This window comes from Chrysochloris asiatica, unplaced genomic scaffold (genome assembly GCF_000296735.1).
Source record: "Chrysochloris asiatica unplaced genomic scaffold, ChrAsi1.0 scaffold00193, whole genome shotgun sequence".
Taxonomy (NCBI): domain Eukaryota; kingdom Metazoa; phylum Chordata; class Mammalia; order Afrosoricida; family Chrysochloridae; genus Chrysochloris; species Chrysochloris asiatica.
Window position 1 is genome coordinate 1999442 of NW_006408711.1, and position 5831 is coordinate 2005272.

Below are 5831 nucleotides of genomic sequence, written 5' to 3' on the forward strand. Positions count from 1 at the left end.
AACAACAACAACAACAACAATAAAAGCAAAGCAGCTCTGGTAGTGTAGTGGTTATAAATCTGGCTGCTAACCTCAAGGTCGGCATTTCGAAACTACCAGCTGTTCTGCAGGATAAAGATGAGGCTTTCTGCTCCTGTAAAGATTTGCAGCCTTGGAAACACTGTGGGAACTGACTTCATGGGACTTAACAACAACAACAACAATACATGTAAAACTTATTAAATAGACACACCACAATTCTTATAATAAAGAGTATTTTTCATATGGGGTGCTAACTGTTTTAATATTTGAGCAATGGAACTGTCCTTTTGAAACAAAAAATGTTGGCTTAGTTTTTATAGGGAAGTCAATATTGATGAAGCAAAAGGCAAAGACTTGGACTCCCCTGCCAAGTTTGGCATTAAATTGTGCTTTGATAATAATAAAACAAAGAAGTTGCTAGTTTTCTCCTCCTTCTACACTTTGCCAATGTCAAAATCCTTCATTATAGAAGCCTGTTAATCTTCTCAAGGAGTTCTGGTGTGGTGCTGTGGGTTAATGCACTGGATTGCCAAGTCACCTTGATCACAAGGTCAGTGGTTCAAATTCACCCTATAGGTCAGAACTGACTTGATGGCACTTAACAACAAGCACAACAACAAATCTTCTAAAAAGTTCTTTATTCAGTTTGACGTAAAAAACATAGAAGGTAATCAAATAGCTTTGATTCAAACAGCATTACAGCTGACACATGAAAAGATTCAGCAGAAAGGAAAATAAACAGATTACAACCTCTATAGTTTACAGAAGACAACTTTTGACATAGTCACAGCTTCACTAGAGTCACTAAAGATTTTTTGTGCTGTTAAAAAACAAATTTTTGTCTATTAAATATAACTTTAGTTTTTTAGTACTAGTTTATGAAGTTGTTGTTGTTAAATGTCATCAAGTCAGCTCTGACCCATATAGACCCCGTGTAGGGTTTCCGAGGAGTGACTGGTGAGCTTGAACTGCTGACCTCGCAGTTCAAATGGTTTTGCAGTCTGGCACCTTAACCCACAGCACCACACCAGGACTCCAGTGTAATAAGTAGAGAGTATGTAAGCATAGAGGACAAGAGGAAGCATTAAAACTCATCTAATGGGCAATGTTGTATGGTTTTTCAGAGTAGACTCTGAAGATAGACATCCTAGATCAAATTTGCAGTTCTGCAACCTAATGTGAAACCTTCATTAATGTACTGAGTATCTCTGCTTTTATTTTCTGATTCCTCCTATGCTCTCTTGCTATGCTCCTATGCTTTGGATATTTGATATGTGTTAAGCACCTCAAATTGTTAATTATTATTATATAATAGTTCACATCATGTTGACCTCCAACTCATGTCAAAATGACATAAATATATTTACAGCTGAGGAAGTCAAGGATTTCACAAAACAGTGAATAGCAGATTTGTATTAGGAAGTGTGTTGTCTAGTACCAAGATCCTCTTACCAATGAGTTACTTCTCATATTGCCTTTATAGGACAGAGAAGAACTGTCTCATATGATTTCCTGGTGTGATGCTTTAAGATAAACACTGGACTGCTAACTGGAAATTCAGTAGTTTAAATCCACTAGCCACTCAGAAACCCTATACAGCATCGCTATGTGTTAGAACTGACTCCATGGCACTTAACAACAGCAACAACAGTCTTTACAGAGACATTCTTACAGAGTAGCTTGTGGGTTCGAGCCACCAACCTTTTGGTTAGCAGTTGTGAGCTTAAGCAAGAAACCAGAAGAGAAACTCTTTTAGTCTAGTACAGTGCTTCCTAAAGCCTCGTCCAGGGACTTCTGGACTGTGAATCTTGCAGATGAATGCTGTTGTTTTAAGTGTTATTGAGTTGGTTCCAACTCATAGAGACCCTTCAAAGGGTTTTTGAGGACTTGCTGGTGAATTTCAGCAGCCAACATTGGGCTTCAAACGCACATTTTGGTACAGTGCCTATGATACAGGGCCCAGATGAACTGTGGGAAGAAAGTCAGTTCTGAGTGAAAAGGGACAAATTGAAAAGGTAAAATATGATTCATAAAAGTAGAATTTTATTTAAAATGTGGACATATAGATAACAAAACAATAGAAGATTGCTTTTGGGTGTTAAATTTCATGGAGTAAATTCTGACTCATAGTGGCCCTCTATAGGGTTTCTGAGACTGCAAAACTTTACAGAAGCAGAAAGCATCATCTTTCTTCTGTGAAATGACTAGTGTGCTTGAACTGCTGACCTTGTGGCTAGCAGTCCATTGCTTATCCTACAGCACAACAGTACTCATTTTGAAGTGTTGTTGTTGTTAGGTGCCATCGAGTTGGTACCGACTCATAGCAACCTTATGCACAGCAGAACGAACCACTGCCCAATCCTGGGCCAACCTCACACACTTGAGTCCATTGATGCTGCCACTTGTCCAATCCATCTCATTGGGGGTAGATCACTTTTATGACTTGCCTTGCATTACCTAACTAATTTTACAAAAATTATTTTCTAAAGATTAAAGTGAAGAATTTCAAGGTACTTGGAGAAAGTAAATTTTGTTACAACAAACAAACCAACCATCTGTGTTATAATTTTATTAATTAATAAATAAATGAACTCATGATTTATGATCAAAGTCGCCATTACTACATTATTACTTAAATGTGGATCTTTTCTTATGTAAAGTTCTCAACATCCTAATTCCATTTTAGTTGAATTAATTTAAAGTGTGGACCTCATGTTTACCAACTAAGGTAGAGTTGTGCTTAGAATCTAATGTTATTGATCTCTGTGAAAATTACGCTGTGAAGCTCTATTTAATTATGTGTCACAATCTAGTTGGCTGCAGAGGATATTTATTGTCACCTTCCACTATAAGGTTATGTTTTATTTCCAGTATTAAATTCCAGATAAAAATACAGAGATCACCACTCATCTGTCACTTTGTCATACTTTGGTGGCTTGCATGTTGCTGTGATTCAGGAAACTATGCCACTGGTACTTTAAATATAAGTGATTCACCCATTGTGGATGGGTTTCAACTAGCTTCCAGACAAAGACAGAATAGGAAGGAGAGATAGACTGCTTCTGAATATTTAGTCAATGAAAACCTTATAAATAGCAGGAAGAAACTGTCAGATAGTACTAGAATATTGACTTCTTAAATTTTTAAAAAAGTTTTTACTGTGAATTGAGTGAAAGTTTACAGGGCAGATCATCAGTTTTATGTTCAACAAATCATATACTTTGTTTCATTACAATGATTATAATCCCCTCCATGTACCATCAGTTAATATATTTCTTTCTATTCATTTTAGCACTTTTAAAATAATTTACACCACCAAAGAGCACATTCTGCAACTCTGCCTTCCGGCCGCCATCTCTCAGTCCCTCTCCATGAATCTAGAGTCCTCGGCTGTTCCCTCTCTCCATGTCCCCATCTCTGCCTCAATCTGTGGTGTCACTGCTTCTCTGGATAAGGTCGCACATACGGCTTGTGCTCTTCTCCCTTGATGGTCTTAGAGTCCTCTGTTTCTGGACTATAAGATTAATTACTCCCCTGTTTTTGTTACAAAACTTCTACCTTTACAATTGTGACAGTCACATTAGTCATAATAACAATTTTTACTCATTATTGAATCATAAGAATATTATCTCCATTTCTTTTTACCAGATCCATCTAAGATCCATCTACATAAGATGAAAACTATTCAGTGGTGAGTCTAACTTATCCCACACACTCTTAAACTGAACTGCCTCTTGAAACCTTGTAAGCCAAGCACTTTGTGACTTTATTACCCCCTCATTTTAGGTAGCCAGTGTCTAAGTTGCCTATCCCTAGATACCCTGTATACAGAGGGGATAGCACTGATAATTGATGTAAAAACACCTTCCCTCTCTGTTAGTATTTTGAGCTACTACCTCTGTGGATGTAAGTCAAGTTCATCAAATATATGTCAAGTTCATAAAATTGTAGCAATTTGCCCTTACTTCCTTTATCAATTTTTTTTTTTTTCATTTTTATCTTCCTCTAGTAGAGTTCTAGTTATCAAGCAATTGAGGCTAAGACAAATGGGTACTATATGCAAGTTTGAGTGTTCATGTACATCTCCCCTTACTTCATATCAGCTCCCCTTCTTATCACCTGGATGCTTCACTCTCAGCTCTAGCCCTCTGTGACTATGTCCTTGTCCATGGGCTCAGATGTTTCCATGTCTCACCACATTTTGGACCAACCAGCCCTTTCTCTTCTCTCTTTCAGCTCCAGTTCAATGAAAGTCTATGGAATGTGGTTAAATTCAGCCCATTTTTTCATTGCTGCCTTTTCCCCTCTTCCACTCATCAGTAGACCAATGTGGTCACCAGCAAGCTTATATGCCTGCTCATGTGTTCCCTTTCAGTTTAAGTCTTAGAGGGGTGTTTGTCCTGATGGGACTTGATTGCTTGCCTTGATGGCTTCCTGGTGAACAACTTGCTTTTATTCTTGTAGTAGCCAATCATACTGCCAATTTTGTTTTGGGTTTTTCATGATGATCTTTCTTTGAACATGTATCTTCTGTTCTGTAGCAGTTCCACACGGGTATGCATGTCCTTTCCAGTGAGAATGTCCCACCTTAGAAGGTTCTGGAAGGGGATCAATATTCCACCTAAGGTCCTACATACTGCAAAGGTTCTGTAAGAGGCCTATAAGACAGGCTTACAAACTTTCTGTAATCATGTTTCCGACATTCCTTTCTATCTCACTCAAGTGTCTATTTTACAATAGTAGGTAAGAGAAACCAATATTCATAAAATAGTCAGGCATCTTAGTATTATTTCCCCACTTCAGTCTTTGCCTCGATCCCTGTATCACAGAGCCCTGTTGTTCCAAGGTTGAGCATGAATCACTATTTACCTCTATCCCATTTAGCTCATGTAAACCTGTCTCAATATTCCCCTATCTACCTTGTTCTTCCACCCTCCCCTTTCTTGTGTTTTGCCCTCCCCAACACCTGAACTATGATGTGTCTGCACCCTACACTGTGCTTTACTGTTGCTGTCCTACAACTCCCCCAAATCTCCCGACCCCACCCTCACCAGTAACCAACAATGGATTTTATTTATTTATTTTTTCCTTTTTAGTATGTGAAAAAAAGTTTTTCCAATAATGGTCTTATGCAATATTTGTCTTTTTGTGACTGACTAATTTCATTCAGCATAATGTCCTCAAGGTTCATCCATGTTATGTGGTGGCTTTCAGCTTCCTTTTTATTCTTCAGGGTAGCATAATACTCAATTGTGTATATGTACCAATGTTTGTTTATCCATTTTTCCATTGATGGGCACTTAGGCTGTATCCATCTTTTTGCTATTGTGAATCACACCGCTATGAACATTGGTGTGCATATATCTACTCATGTTATGGGTCATATTTCTTGTGGATCTATACCAAAACGAAGAATTTCTGGAATATATGATATTTCTCTTTCCAACTTTCTGAGGAAGCACCATACTGTTTTCCAGAATGGTTGGACCATTTTGTAATCCCAGCAGTAATGTAGGAGAGTCCCAGTCTCTCCACATCCTTGTCAGCATTTATTGTCCGCTGTGTTTTTGAACTTCAGTGTTCTTGCTAGTGTGAGATGATATCTCATTGTTGTTTTGATTTGCATCTCTCTCTAATGGCTAATGATTGTGAACATTTCTTTGTATGTTGTTGGCTGCCCAAATGTCTTCCTTGGTGAAGTATCTGTTCATGTCTTGTGCCCAATTTTTAATTGGGTTACTTGTCTTTTTCTAGAGGGGTTTTAGTTTCCTATAGAATTAAGAAATTAGTCCCTTTTCTGATATGCCATT